The sequence below is a fragment of the Strigops habroptila genome, chromosome 7 (genome assembly GCF_004027225.2).
Source record: "Strigops habroptila isolate Jane chromosome 7, bStrHab1.2.pri, whole genome shotgun sequence".
Taxonomy (NCBI): Eukaryota; Metazoa; Chordata; class Aves; order Psittaciformes; family Psittacidae; genus Strigops; species Strigops habroptila.
Window position 1 is genome coordinate 50,962,831 of NC_044283.2, and position 16,877 is coordinate 50,979,707.

Consider the following 16,877-nt stretch of genomic DNA (forward strand, 5'->3'; position numbering starts at 1 on the left):
GTCTCTTTGAAAAAAAAAAAAAAAAAAATTTTTTCCTACAAAATTGCTAATAACCGGCTTATATTTTCATGTTATAAAACATGAAGAAATACTTTCCTTTTACAAAAATTAATTCAGTTAAGATTTCTGAATTTTTCTCTTGGAGAATAATTTACCCACCACATTTTCAGATGTTCATCATTCTTTATCTTACATATTTTCCCAACAAGAGGTTCTTCTAAAAAAGTAGAACTGCTCTCAGTGTTCACTATACATACACTGGAACTTGCAAACTCATTTAGTAAAAAATCGTTTAAGATTAACACAATAAATTCTGATGAACACTGGCAGAATATTGAAGAATTGTCTCTTCATGGTCATTTTTTATGTAATTGACCAGGTGCAGCCTTTTAAAATGCTTCCAAAATGTTTTTATTTGCGGATCTCAGATAACTTTATAGTAAGATAATTAAAGCTAAGATTATTCCAAAATGAGGTAAAGATAACAAAATATGAACATTTGCTAGGCAGTTACTACAATGCACAGTGCTACTAATAGAGTTAATATTGGCAAGTTACTGGCACAGGTTAGAAATCCTGAAATACAGTCTAAATCTCACTTGCCAGCTCTAGTAATAAATTACAGTATGTTCATTTTACCTTCCCAACAGTGACCACAGATATTATTATAAATCACCAAAAGCACATCTCTTTATCCATAGAAATGTCTTTTTGCTTTCTATTAAAATCAGAAAGCAGTGGTTTTGTTTTTACAGGTTTGGGTTTTGGTTTGGTTTGGTTTTTTGTTTTGGGTTTTTTTTGGTTTGTTGGTTTTTTTTGGGTTGGGTTTTTTTTTTTTTTTTTGGTGGGTTTTTTTTGTTTGTTTGTTTGGTTTTGGTTTTGTTTGTTCTGAAAGAAAACCTTTCCAAGCAAGATTTTCCAGAAATTAATCTGATGAATTTGCCATGTAGCAGTAATGGATGTCAGGCAATCATACCAGTCAACACAAAGACTTGAGATATAGCCAAAAATTTGCATCTTAACCCAATTTTAATCTCTTCAGAGTTTAGAAAGCAAAGAAACTTGTTCTCATCAATGTTTGCTACCAGTTTTTTCCCCTCTCCTTTCACTCCTTAGCAAAAACTTTGAAGAGTTACTCGTGCATATTTCTACTCTGAATTTCAGTTTGCTGACAAAGAAAGTAAATTCTAAAATAACTATCACGTTCACCCCATCTAAGTCATCATAATTCCCCCTAACTTGACACAGTGTTAACCAGTCACTTTGACATTGTCTACACCAATCCAAAACAATAAGCACAGGAGAGAGCTCAGCTCATCAGTATTAGCCCACTGTGTGTATCAGCAGGAGGCATCTTGGCTCACACAGCCACTTTCTGAGATGAATTTTGAATAAATGGGATGTAATTGGCAGGGAAATTAAAAAAAACAAGCAAAAAACCAAAAAGAAAAACAAACAAACAAACACCCCTCTCACCCAAAAAACACCAAAACTACAAACCCAAACAAAAACTCAAAAACAAAAAATGAGGAAGGATAATCAGAAAAGTTGGAAAGTACATTCCCTGCATGTACACACATGCACCATTCTCAACACATGTTTTTCTGCAGAAGAACCAATTTTAGATGAGTCATCAGCCTGTTGCACCCATTCCCACAGCCATGCCCGGCTGTGCAACAGCACTAGGTGTCTGTCACATGCTGTAACTGGTAGTGTGGAAAATGACATCTGCAAGCCCATCATAGCGGTCATAGCTCACTGCTACCCCAACTGTAACCAGGCCAGTGCCACCTGCCCCCTCCGCGGTCCGGCCAGCTGCCAGCCCTGCCACAGCCACCCCTCGCCGTGCTGCCATACGCCACCCTGGCACAGGGATGGGGCACCAAGCCACCCTGGGACGGGCAATGTGTTCGGGCCACCTAACAGCAGGGCCAGCCCCTGAAGTTGTTCTCTGTTGAGTGATGAGGTTGGACAGGGCACTGATGGCCCCGCTGAGTGCCTCATCTGCATCCTTTTAATTGAACGTGGCACTAACAAGGGACCTCCACTTGCGCCGCAGTCTCTGGTCCCAGCAAAACAATCACTTTAAAATAATTGCTGTGGCCGAGGGCTTGTGGGCACTGAGGGTAACCTGCCATGTGCTGCTTGAAGGAGAGGCAGAAAACACTGCAGTCAGACACGCACAGCCTTCTCACCCTCGCACCTCTCCCACCAGCTTCACCAAGAGCAAACTCCTCTGTGCAACTCTGGTTTATTTTTTTCATTATGCTGAATGATCCTAAGGAAACTTTTTGCAGTGTTTTATATTTAGTGAAAGAGGCTCCTTTCTTGTTCTTAAAGAGCTTTTTGAAATAAAGCCTAAGTGATTCACAATTATTTGAATTAAGTGGAAGTATGGAAACCCAGGGCCACATCCTCAGCATTTGTCCACAGCACAACACTTACATCCAACCCACAACCTGCAGACAAACCTGAAATGGCTACAGGAGAGCATAGGCACACCATACACTTTTCCAGCATCTTCAGACTCCCACTGGGCTGAGTACCGTATTCGCCTTTTTTTCCCCTGAATCTCCGAAAAGCTCAGATAACTCAGTATGTCCTTGCCACTGTGACAGAAAAGTCAACAGCATCCGTGTTCAAGGAGTTACTCCTGCATGATGGACCACTGTTAAAAGCGAAAAACAACAGCGGCTAACAGGACAGTATTGACAAGATTATCAGAAATCTCAAGGATTAATGTTAGAGGCTGGCAAGGAGAAATTAATGTAAGGAGGAAGAGCCTCTTCTGCAACTTTTAAGAATTAAAATATATACACAAATATATATATGTATATACACATACATACAGATTTTGACTGTGCGACGAGTCCCCTGAGAGGCAATGGAACCTTCACTGGAGGAAGCTTACAAGGAGCCAAAAGAAGATACTCTCAGGCAGCTGGGAGTTTGATGAGAAAGAGGACATATTCTCTCACAGTAAAGGATTCATTTTACCAGAGTACAAGGCAGAAGATTCCCACACCTCCCGCCTCCCTTCTCTGTGCTGCCAGAGTCTCTATGCTTTTAATTCTTTTAATTTTTTTCACTTGTCTTTACAACAGATTTTTTCTAAATAGTCCACAACATGCATGCACTTGTGAGGGAGGAAGCTGGCCCTGTAATAGACAGGTTTTTAAGCCCTAGGGTCAAATTCTTAAAGTTACTTTTGATAATGCTTCAAAAAGGATACTGTATTAATCAACATAGAAGTGTTCCTGAAGATTTTTATTTTTTTTTAATGAGTTTCCATCAATAATTTAAGTTTTATTATTATTGCTGTTGTTTGGCTTCCCTTGTTTCAATTACTCCGCATTGCGGTATGATGTTTTAAGTGCCTCAAGTTATGTTTGCCTAATGTTGAGGCTCAAAACTAAATAAACACATCAATTAAAAATATTGCAACTACCAACATTACACATATTTTATTTTGGAAAAAAACCCAAATGGTAGAAATTTTCTTTATACCATACTACAACCTCTAATCCGTTTCCTGGGGCTCTAGAACATCCAGTTTATTTTATTTTTTTATTATGATTATTTTAGTTCAATAAGCTCTCAATACAGTAATGTACATGTTCATTTCCCTAACCTGTAACAGAACCAAGTAGCCTCACCAGAACTGACATCGCTCACACAATAACTGATTAAGTAAAGCGCCTTTTTAAGTAGTTATGCTTAACTTACAGCCACAAAACTTGATCTGGTCCAAAGCAATAATGAAGCACAAGCTTTCAAATCAATAGGCGTACATATTTTGATGGACAGGATATGAGTTGCAGCACCTTGCAGGACAGAGTGTACAATAAAGTGATTATATTCTCAAACAGTATACCATAGGCACAGCTTTTTGCTGAAGTTATTAGTTTACACTGTGTGAAAGCAGAAGAAGACAAAATTGCTTTTCCTCGCTCTTGTGCCATTTCTGACCAAGTGATTTGCATCAGACTCCATGCATGTTCACAAAAAGGAGAACAGAAGAAAATCTGTTCCAAATTCAGGTTTGACTCAAGAGGAGCATTAGGTGGACTTTGGGTCTCATGTGTGAGCAGGCTGAGCAGCCTACAAAAGAGAAACGAGGTGGAAGTGGTTTGCGGTTGCTGCATGGGAATGGAAAACACAAGTAGCAGCTCTGAAAAGATTTCTCACTGAACCTTCCTACCAGATTAGGCTGGTTTTAATTCCCCAGCCCTTGAGGTGTGGGATGGCCCTAGGGGCTTCTGCATGCAGATTTAAACTAACAGCCGAGGCTGGTGCTTACACCTCAGTCCCTTGTCTATGAGATAAAGACCATCAAAGCCCAAAAGTGATTATACGGGGGGGGGGGGCGTTTTGTTTGTTTGTTTAAGACTGTCTTAAACTGTGAGTTCCATGTACAGATTTTAAATCATGCCTTTGCACTGAAGTCTTGTGCACCCTTTTGCACAGCTATCTATAATACTAGAGGTTTAACAGGAGATTCCTCAAGGAGAAATCCTACGGCAGGCCCTTTCCACCTCTTCTTCAATGGTACCACTGGACTCTTTCTCCACTTTTACCAAGTTTCTTATCAGAGCATCCTGTACTGATCGCAGAAAATACTGCAATGTTACATCCTAAGGAAAAAAGGAAAGAAAGAAAATCTAGAAATCATTTTAAACATATTAAAAACTGTCAGTTACTTTAAAGGAAATAGGAAGATATCTATAGATATAGTCATTTCCTTGCCTTCCTTTCATAATATTTTTTTCCTAGGCTTTTTTATTGGCATCTGGTTAGTCTGTCATGACGCAGTCCAATTAAAATTATACATTATCACAGGTATCTTTTCTCTGGTGCCAACATTCCCACTGGGCAGAAGATTCTTCTGATAGCATGTTGATGTCCACTATTCAGTGTTTTAATTTCCTAACAAATTATCATGTGTAATTTACCATCAGGGATGTTTAATCTCACAATAATAAAAAGCAGAGAGCTTAATGTTTTCCATACCATTTAATGTATAGACTCTTTAATTTTTATTTAAACTTGTACGAAAACTGCAGATTCCTCTGATGTATTCCTTTCCTGACATGCGCGTATCTTTGTATTTGATCCTGTTCAGAAGATGTTATTGGTCTGTTTAATTATACAGATCTAAGAAAATATTTAATTATTGTTTCAGTGCCAAAAATCCAACTTGTATCTTGTCTCCAATGTGCTGCAGCAAGAAATTGAAAGAAAGTGTCTGGTTTAAAATCTTGTAGCTCAAAAGAGATATGCAAGTATCATAGAAGTAACATCCTCCCCGTTTTACAGTGTGATGACAGAAGCAGGCAGAGATTAATAAAGCAGAAAAAATGGATTATAGCATATATAAAGTTCCACTTGAAATTTGTGGTAGAGCTAAAAACTTGATAACCAAAGTAAGAGTTCAGTACTTTCACCACAAAGCTCATTTGTCCTTTCATAAATGACAAATCATGTTAGAAAAAGCAAGTAACTTTCACTTTTATTTCCTCCTGACAATGATCTACAGTCAAAATCCTAAATTCTAATCCTAAATTCTATATTTTAGACAATTTAAAGAATTTCCATTCTCTGGAATTTCTTCAGAACCATTACACGAAGCTTGAAATATCTTCTTCCTGAATTCTAACAGTAGGCAGCATTTCTGCTTCTCTTAACTGAGAAGGATGCTTAGCATGCGGGATAATGCACATTTTGAAACTAGTCAGAGGCAAAAGACAATAATGAATCCAAAAGAATCACCATGCACTACTGGGATGGTGATTCACAAAGGAAGATGATGAGAGTCAGTGACTACAGTTCTGGGTATTGTTCTTTTCCTAGCACGGTTAAGTTTAATTTAAAGGTTCTTTAGTAGGAAATTTGCAAACTTACGCAAGCTATTTGTGCTCCAAGAGGATCTTCTCTTACAGCTTCTGAGTAGCAAGTCTCATCTAAAACAAAAAGACAATATGCCTGAGATCAGCTTCAAAAAAACTGAAGCTGGATTTTGCTTGTCTACACAGAAATATACTGACACATGCCTCTACATACCTTTATATCAACAGCAATAAACATTCACATAGTAAGTATGTTCTATGTAGGAACGTAATTTAAAGATGCCAGATCATGATATGCATACATTTCCTTCACCATTAACTGTACAGCCTGATTTGTGAAATATATTTACTCCACAGCACTTTGCCTTCTATTATTGAAGAAGTTATTTTAAACTTCAATGTCCACGACTGTATGCAACATACATATTCCTGTTACATAAACTACTAAATCTGAAGTACTCTTCTGTTCCCACGAAACATACATGTTACATACATCTGGCTGAATATAACACATTTAAACACCTTCAGCTTCTCTTTTTGAGGAGCACTTTACAATTTGACTGGGGCAAATGTATGAATTCATAGTCACCTGTGAACCAGAGCAGATGTCTACAAGGCTTTCATCCCCTCGGTCCATTTTGTATGCATATTGGACCAAATACTGAACTGAACCAACTACTTCATTTCACATCAGATATCAAACATTTACCAGTTTTCAACTGCTACTTATCTTGTCTGAAATTAGAGGGTAAAGAATACATAAGCCCTTTACCAAACTTGTCAGACAGTATTCACTTCTCTACTCCTCAATTATCCTGATCTCAGCCTTACAGATACATGAGGGATTTACATGCCTAGCAAAGCCCCACCAAACCATGTTTTCTCTCTTTTATAGAAAGAAAATTGCAAGCAAGGTGAAAAACAGTTTTAAGTAGTATTTTTACTGATTTTCCATTATAATTTTATGATGTTTATAAATTTATAATTCCATACACAAGCTATTAAGGTTGAAGGCCCATAGGAGACTGTTTTATGAGCAACAGTTTTTTTTCTGAGCCTTGACTGGAATGATTACGAAGGATCCCAAGACATTTAATTCCTATGTGGTAACAGCTGTGGCTGTCAGCGAACTCTTCTTTTGGACAGCATTCTGATCGTAAAAAATATACTTCTGGGGGCACCTATCGCTGAGTGTGGACACAAAAAAAATCCACAGATTCATCAATGGATTTCATTTTCTCAGCTCTGTAAGTTCAAGGCCTGATTCTTCTTTCCTATACATCAGCCATACATCTTATTTACATTGGGATAAAGAATTCATAGTTAGGCCATCTACATGTGATGATTGCTATTTTTCACAATGTATGTTTCAGCCTGGACACTCCCTATTTGGATGTATGTTGTCAAATTAGCTGAGTCAGCTCAAAAAGAAAACCTCAGACCCTCTATGTGTTACCTGGAGTTTAAATATGACTGTACCTGCAAATTGTGTTGCTCATAGGTACAAGTAGGGGAAATTCCGATGCTCCATCCCCTGGCACAGAAATGTTTTCTGCTTCACTGCATCCACCCCATACCCTGCCCACATCAACTGCAATCAGCCTGAGGCCCACTTGCCCTCACACTTCTGTTATCCTGTCAGCCATAAGACATGCAACCTGCTTTGAGACATTGGCAAGTCACAGAGGTTGCTCCCTCTGACAGAAAACAAACCAAACCGAAAAGCAGGGCAAGTACCCGTGGGTCACTGCAGGCATAGCAGACTCATGGAACAAGCGCTTTAAACAGGCAGAGGAGCAGGTATGCACCGCCTGACCACAATTCACTTTCTCACAGCAAGCAGCAAAAGCCAAAAAGGCACTTGATGAGACATTTGGGAATGACAGGGTCAGAGAAAAGGTTTACAAAGGGAACAAGTGTATGAAACGTAAACTGCAGAGAAGGCTCTTTTACACTGAGAAGCATGTCAACAAGAAGAGCAATTTCCAGACCTCCCAGAAGATGCTGGAGATATAAGTCAAAGGGCAGGTGGCTGTACTCCAAGTTGGGAAGTATTTGAAGGGGAAAACCCCTAGTGGTCAAAAGATCTGTGAGATCTGTGGTAGAATCAAAAATTACAATGAAGAAGAAGGGAAAGTTAAAGAAAAATAGTGACATAAAAGCTAACTTTGGAATTACCATTTCTTTTCATTCCTACTGTTAACTCTTTCCCAAGCTCCTACTGAGATACTTCAATCTTTTCTATTTTATTTTCAAGTACTTTCATTTACAGTATTTAGATTTACTTATCGATGTTTTGTTTCTACCACTCCACTCATCTCTTCTACTATAATTTGCTCTTTCCACTCAGCCATTAGAGAAATATATACAAATGAAAGCCAAATAACATCATACCTTTCCTAATTTATTGCCTTCGTTTAGTTTTTTCTGGTTCTCTCCGTCTCTCCTTCATTCCCTATATACAATAACATATCCTTCCCTTCACCCTACATATTTTCTTTATTAGCTTTTACTTTAATTCTAATGCCTATTTCTTTGCCCTTTTCAATAGCCAGAGCCTGCTTCCTAATTTTTGGTCACTCTACCTTTCTTTCTCTTTTCAGTTTGTAATACAAACATCTAGGCATATACTACCTTCTACCCTTCCCATATATTGCTGCCCCTCTACCACCATACAGACACCATCTTCACTCTGACTGTCTCGTCTCCATCCAACTCTCCTTCCCATGCGAATTCAGATGTCCTTCCCTTGAAAAGCCATGTCAACAGAGCAAGCCACACCTCTGTTCTGGGCACCTGGCCTAAGCATCTTCCCTGCTTGTCTTAAAGTTATGTTGCACAGACAAGAGAGGTTGAGAGAGGAAGGAATAGCTGGAAACTCATTAGTCTCCTGACTGTCTCTTGATCCTAGTTCCTGCACTTTCAAATACAGAATAAATGGAAGGAGAAGCAAGTAAGCCAGTAACTGCAGATCACCATGGCAGTTCATCCACCAATAGTAACTGAGAGAGGCTTTGTAGTTTTAGAAAGCAAGAATAGCTAAATAGTAAATATGACTTTAGCTCAGAGGAAAAGGTTTGGTTTTATTTAGAAGTAGGGGGAGAAGAAGGAACATAACCTAGACTCACTCACATCATTATGAACCTAGATAAGCTGTGGTGTATTCAGAGAAGTTACTCCAAATGGAGCACAACTCTATTAAGTGTCCCAAAATTCTCCTTTTGTTAATGTGCACTATGAGGACTGAGTTATAGGTAGGTGCACAGAAGACAACTACATGTGCATTGAGACACAAGTTTTTGAACATGTAGGCTGGCAACAGCTGAAACCATTAACATTCAGGAACTGACTTGTGCAACGTGGGAGAAAAAAAGAGGCAACAAAAGGAACAGCAAAATTCTCTCTTGACAATGTCGTTACAGACTTCTTCAGTTACAGACAGAGACATTTATAGAAAAATTATGTACTAATTAGCATTTCACTTTCCTTTGGCATTGTCACAAATTTAAATATACCCAAGATCTACATAATAATGAGAAACAGTTAATTCCTCTATTACAGGTAATTTTCCAGAGGATCACGGAAGTAATTTATTGCGTACTGTGAAAAATATATGGTGGTGGTGACAGCTAGTTGTTTTCCCACCTTCTTCTTCATCTACACACAATTTTCCCTCTACTTGCAAATTGGTGTTGCACATAATTCATGTGGCATTCGCATCAGTCATGTAAGAAAAAATGCTGTAATGCAACCAGCTAGCTAGACCTCCTGTGAGGTTTCCTCAGTACTGCACCCAGTTTCCCCAAAACAGACAGCCCTTCTCCCTCCCTTCTCAGTGTGCCAGACCTTGCATCAGTGCCTAATTTGTGGTAGGAATTACAGACAGGGAAAAAAATTCACACAAATGAAGCTGGCTTGAACAGATTTGCTCCTCTTTCCCAATATAAGGTTTTAGCCCCTCTGAACTTCTCGCTGCTAATATGTCATGTTGTTAATTTTTTCCTTTGCAGTGTTGGAAAACAAAACAGGTAGGACAGAAAAAAATATGAGGCCATAACCACAATGTCCTTACTTTACTACTACACATAGTTATATTTTCTTCTGTCATGGTCCTTCTTAAAACTGCTTGCATTAGGCAAAATCTTCTTGTGGGAGTGGGAGAGAAAGTGCCCTCCTGCCTGTGGAAAACCTAACTGCCAGGTGGGGAGCATGAGATGGGATTATGGGGAGATTACTCAGGAACTAATTTATTTTTCTTAGAGGACTTTGCTTTTTAATGACGAGAAATTTTACTTTTCTTCTTTTTATCTTTTTAATATTTCTTTCAGTTATAATATATTGGTTGTGTTTAATTAAATGTTGCATTGCATTGAATTCCTGATTCTCACAGACTCCTTTTATAGGGCCATGCTACTTGTTAGATCATCTATGAACACATTATATTAATCATATCACATAGCACCACAGACTAAACATAAATGTTGGGATTCCCAAACAAATGTGATTGATTTGGACCACTGTAAGCCAGCAAACAGCATATGCCCAAGTCTCCTGCAACATTCTGAAAAATCTCTGCAAAACATTCTAAAGCCCAGCTATAACTTAAATACTTAAATACATAAACTGCTATATTTATTATATACATATATACATGTAGGCTGCTATATAGATAGGTGGGAAGTGAATCAAGTCTGGTTAGAAATAATAAGCAAAGACCAAGTAATGGAGCAGAATGGCTTATAGCTCCACGGGGAGCTGCCCAGGAATGAGAAGCACTTAGTGCTGGCATGATGCAAAGACAAAATAAGATTCTTCTATTCAGCACTAGTATCCTTCACCTGGATAAGAAGGCAAAAAAGTGCAAATAAAAAAATACATCAGAATAACAAATAACTGCAGAGAGTCACTCTGGACCTATTTTGAAACAACAGAATGCACTTTAAAAAGCAGTAAAACCAATAAAAATCCAGTCATCTTGAAAAAGGAGAGTCTTCACTGCAATAAAGACAGTCAATAAAGAAGCTCTCTCATTTAAACATCAAATGCACATTGTTTTGCAACACCTGTTATTCAGCCATAATAGCTTTCTTAACCTGTCAAAGTGTTTAAGCTGAGGAAAAGAAATGGGCCTCCAGCTGCGCACTTCGGCGGAGAAAGCCTGAGCGAAGTGATATTAGTTTAATGAAATGTGTACAGATTGTAATTGTAGTAATAAGAGGGCAATTCCCGGAGGGGCAGTAGGAAGGCGGTGAGTGCAGCCAAGCAGAAAACAGAAGCTGCAGACTGGAGAAAGAGACTGATATCCTCTGTATGGACCCTCACTGTCCAGATTGCTTGCTGACTGCACAGCCCTACCAGATCTCCTTCCCAGCAAGCCCCAGGACTGCCCCATGCCACAACCTTGCTCATTTCCCTGAAGCACTCCTACCTTTCCCTGAACCTCTCCTAGAAGAGACCAAAAACAGTCCAGCTCTCAACAGTGGAGCCTGCCAGTATCTGTCACACAGGCTCCTATATGGGCATGGGTACTGAAAAAGAGGACAAAAGACTAAAGTAGCACTGGAATATACTGGCATGTCTTCCACTGCTCTGCTCTGTTAAGCCTGAGACTCTGCAGTGCCCAGTAAGCTGCAAGGCATCTTTTCCCAGGAAAAGAAATTGTCAGAATCCTAGAAAAATTAGAAGGGAGGAGATCAGACAACACATTATTTCCCTTCATTTTCCTAAAAGGAGGAACACTGTTGCTTCAGCTTGCTTGACCATACAAGCACAACAAACCCAGTCACACCAGGCAGATTCCTTCATGAAACCTGCCAATGCTCAAGTAAATCCCAGGGTTAGTCTAAGAGAAAAAAGTCAAAACCAGCAACACTCATCACAGCAAGTACTATTTACAAGAGCTTCTGAGCTATGAAGTCTTTATCAGCTGAGCCTGCGGTAGTAATTTGACAGTGTAATTCAATAAATCTGTCCTTGCAGTAGTTTAGTTAGCCTGGTGGGTATCACAGAGATGAACCAGGAGTATTTTCATAAGGAAACGCCTCTCTCTGGCTCTCCAGCCTGTGAATAGCTCAGCAGCCAACAAGAGCTGAGGTGGAAAGGCAGAAGCAGAGACTGACCAACTTTCTTTTCATAAACGTGGAGGTATTTGGGAAACATGAGCAAAAAAGAGACAGCTCAACTCCTTCTGGAATACAGACATAAACTGTAACTAGAGAAGGCTGAAGAGGAGGGGGGTGAGGGGGAGAAAAAGAAGAGTTTTGTAGAAAGCTCTGATATTCAAGTTATTTCAGCTTTCTCACCTGTTCTGCACTTTATGTGCACAGGGAAAAGGCTCAAAGACCAGAGAAAGCTGCTGCAGGACTGGAAGAAATGTTTTGGGAATGACAGAAAGGAATGGCCAGGAGGTCAGGAGGGTCTGAAGAGGCACCAGAGCAGAGATAGAAGGAGGCTGAAGAGAGACTAACTCTCAAGACCACAGACTGCTCCTGGCTATACCACGAGCTTGTATAATACACACATGTAAAAAAGCAGAAAAAAATAATTAAAATGATGTTTCATGGAACTCTAGATTGCCCTTTGCTCTGGGGGACAGCACCAGATAATCTCCAGACGGCCCTTCCTAACTAAATTATTCCAAATTTCTGTGTGAATACTGGGCAGCAAAAGGAGGGAGGGGGAGAGGAGCAGAGTTGGAGACAGAAAAAGGTAGCAATGAAATCAAGGAAGAATGGAATGATCTTAAGAGAAGAACTAACTACAAGAAGGTTAAAAAAGGTATGAGAAAAAAGGAAAAAGACTGAAATAAACATGAGCACCAAAATCATGTCACAGAAAAGCATCAGAACAAAGAGTCAGCAAATGGGAAGTATTTTATTTTATAGGCATAAATGTAGGAGCTGAAAAGAGAAGGAAAAATAGATGTCAAGCTAAAGGAAAGTCCAAGTTAAATGCTGTGTTTGAAGTTGAAGGGTGGGGAGAATTTTCAGTCAGGGTCATGATTCAGCAATAGAAAAATATCAATTCATTCAGTTTCTCATAGGAGTAACAAGCATTATGCTGCCTCCCCATTCTCAAAATTGTCTTATTTACCAGTGATACACTAGGGAAAATAAATACACAGCTTTATCAGATGATTTGCAGAATAATGATTTTTTTTAACATGGGCAACTCGCCAATGAGCACGGTATTGCTGTCAATGAGAAAAGCAGCTGAAAAACATAGTTTGGAAAGGAACCACTCATCTGGAAAGGTAAAAGTCATCCAGGTGGTGAAACCCACCCTGCCTAACACTGCTCAGAGATCTACTGACACCCTTTTGTTGGAAAAGCATCTGTTGTATACAGTAGGGAGAGCACTTCCTACAGCTGCTGCAGGTGATCACAAAGAGATATAGCAGACAGCGAGGGAATCTCAGCTCTTTGTTCTAGATACAGTTGGAAGGTTAACAAGGGCTATCGTAGTTTCAGACCTTCTGTTTTCCACCTTGGCAACACACACTTCTGCTCCTTTTACACAGGAACAAGTAGCAGCTGCCTGTTGCTACTTAGTGACATTAGCAAGCTGCAGACCTCTGACAGTGCCTGAGGGAAGCTTGTGAGCTTCTGAATTCATTTCCCTGATTGTAAGGAATAGCTGACAACATGATAGCTGTAATTTGCTAAGACAATGTGGAGAGCATGGCAGCAAGGTTCATCTGACACAGAGCAACTACAGTTGCCCACAGATAAATTTATGCCACCAATACAGATGTCACAGAGCTCCTTCCTACATGCCTTCAGAACTTCTCCAGCTACAACTACTCTTGATCCAGGCTAACTTGGCAGACACAACTAGCAAAACATGCTGTGTGAAAGGGACTGGAGATCAAGGGAGGGATGCAAGACAGCATTCTACTTTTCCATCCCATGACCCTTTTAATGATGGTTGAGAGAATTGCTCAGACTTCTCCAGCTGAGGCCTCAGTTGCAATGTGACACCTTCACTTCTCATCAGTCACATCTCCTTCCAAGCCAGGATGTCACAGAGGACAATGTGACTGATGCAACCTGACACACCATGTCACCATGCCAGGTCTGCCAGCTGGGAAACTGAGGGGGGAGAAGGGGGAAAAAGGATGAGAAGAGGAAAAAAATAAAATAGAAGAAACAAAACAGGCTTCAGAAAAGATATTCTTCAGAGTTGCCGTGTTTAGGGGGGGGAGGTGTTCTGTTTTTAATAAAGGTTATATCACCTACAAAAGCCAAAACCAAAGATGTAGAGCAGAAAGGTCTATGACAGGTTTAGGCAGACCTTCCATAGTGAAGGGAGGGACATAGCAAGGCAGACAGATCTCTGTGTTGTTTTAGAAATCCACCTTTCTCTCTCTTAGCCCTGCTGAAAAACTGTGTAAACACACTGAGTCTTTCCCCAAAGGGAAGATTCATGTCCCTAAGGACTGGTCACATACATCAGATATGTTTTCTGAAGTGAAAAGGCAGAGAAAGAGACATTTATTTATCTTCTCCTCAAAAATATTAAAATAATTTTAATTCAAGATTATGCACCACCAATTTGGTGGCCTTCTATGATGGAGCCACGGAACTGATGGACAGCGGCAGGGCAGTTGACGTCATCTACCTGGACTTGTGCAAAGCGTTCGACACTGTCCCGCATGACATCCTTGTCTCTAAATTGGAGAGACATCAATTTGATAGATGGACCACTCGGTGGATAAAAAACTGGCTCGATGGCCGCACGCAAAGAGTTGTAGTAAATGGCTCAATGTCCAGTTGGAAACCTGTAACAAGTGGTGTCCCTCAGGGATCGGTGTTGGGACCGGTCCTGTTCAACATCTTTGTCGGCGACATGGACAGTGGGATTGAGTGCGCCCTCAGCAAGTTTGCAAACGACACCAAGCTGTGTGGTTCGGTTGATACGCTGGAGGGAAGGGATGCCATCCAGAGGGACCTTGACGTGCTTCTGAGGTGGGCCGATGCCAATCTTATGAAGTTTAACCAAGGCAAGTGTAAGGTCCTACACCTGGGTTGGGGCAATCCCAGGCACTGCTACAGGCTGGGCAGAGAAGAGATTCAGAGCAGCCCTGCTGAGAAGGACTTGGGGGTGTTGGTTGACGAGAAGCTTAACATGAGCCGGCAGTGTGCGCTTGCAGCCCAGAAAGCCAACCGTATCCTGGGCTGCATCAAAAGAAGCGTGACCAGTAGGTCGAAGGAGGTGATCCTGCCCCTCTACTCTGCTCTCGTGAGACCTCACTTGGAGTACTGTGTACAGTTCTGGTGTCCTCAACATAAAAAGGACATGGAGCTGTTGGAGCAAGTCCAGAGGAGGGCCACGAGGATGATAAGAGGGCTGGAGCACCTCCCGTATGAAGACAGGCTGAGAGAGTTGGGGCTGTTCAGCCTGGAGAAGAGAAGGCTGCGTGGTGACCTCATAGCAGCCTTCCAGTATCTGAAGGGGGTCTACAAGGATGCTGGGGAGGGACTCTTCCTTAGGGACTGTAGTGGTAGGACAAGGGGTAATGGGTTCAAACTTAAACAGGGGAAGTTTAGACTAGATATAAGGAACAAGTTCTTTACAGTGAGGGTGGTGAAGCACGGGAATGGGTTGCCCAGGGAGGTTGTGGATGCTCCATCCCTGGCGGTGTTCAAGGTCAGGTTGGACAGAGCCTTGAACCACATGGTTTAGGGCAAGGTGTCCCTGCCCATGGCAGGGGGTTTGGAACTAGATGATCTTAAGGTCCTTTTCAACCCTTACGATTCTATGATTCTATGATTCTATAATTATGAAAATAAGTATACAGTCATGCATTTCTGCAATACATACATTAATATTGCCTGGAGGAGTAGAGAGACATTTGGGATTAAGCTCTCTCACTGTTGAAGAAAACCCCATTGCTTCTTCTCTGCAAACTGATAAAGCAACTGTTCAAAACAAGAGGATTTACCTTGCAAAAAGTCTTCTCATACAATCAGATGCTGTGACTTAAAAACCTTACAAGTCACAGGAGCTTCAGTTAATGGTATCCCAGCCAATGCCACTTCTGCTATAAGCGCATGATTTGCCTCAGTCGTGATTTAACAAATCAGAGACAGGTATATGGACAAATTTAGCAAAGAAAAGGCACAAGTACTTTTTGCCAGTCCCAAGTCAAATTAGAACAACTTACTGCTTTTATTTTCTTCTTAATTTTTCCATCTATCCTGTAACCCAAATAGCAACAGCTGGATGCTTGCATATAAAAAGTTGGAGCACCATGCAACCACACAATTGAAAAATCAAATAGTGGAATATCTGCATCAGTTTCTCCCCAGCTTTAGCTAAGCTATATTTTACATATTGACCCAGATTTTATTAAATTCAGCCCCTGATTTTGAACAAGCAGCTTTTTGACACAGAAAATGGTGTCACTGGGATGCCAGACTAGTTGTCTGCAGAAACAATGCAGTACATATATTTGCAATTTAACAAGCATCGTGCCTGCCAATAATCACCAATAGAAGAAATTTTAACCAAGTAAGATCAGCCTGAAATTCTGGCACATTACATGTTGTAGTTTTTGTTGCTATTTTCATAGCTAAATGCCAATTTGAATTTGCAAGAAATACTGTTCAAGTTCCACTACCTATTCCACAAATTCACAACATGTCAAGTGCCAGTATTAACAATGGGAGTTTCCTGATTTTCTAATGCCTTAATTACAAATATTAATGTTTTAAATACCAAAATAGGTGAAAGTTGAACGTTACTGTCAGCAAAAATCACTTTTCTTCCTTCCTCCTCCCTAGATTGTGCGGAAACATGCAGTCAGCCTGAATTGTCCTGACTGGGCAGCCCAATACGCAGGCAGGCATTGCCATCTAGTCCTCACTTATCAGTCAGCTTTGGGCAGTTTAGCTGTTGATGCTGATCATTGAGTGACAGGTTTTATAGTGACATCTGCCTGTCAGTGAGTCTGACTGTTTGTGTCTGTCTTCCCGGGCAATTTTTCTTCTTAAATGTCAGTTTGTTTAACCACAGTCTGGTCACAGCTGC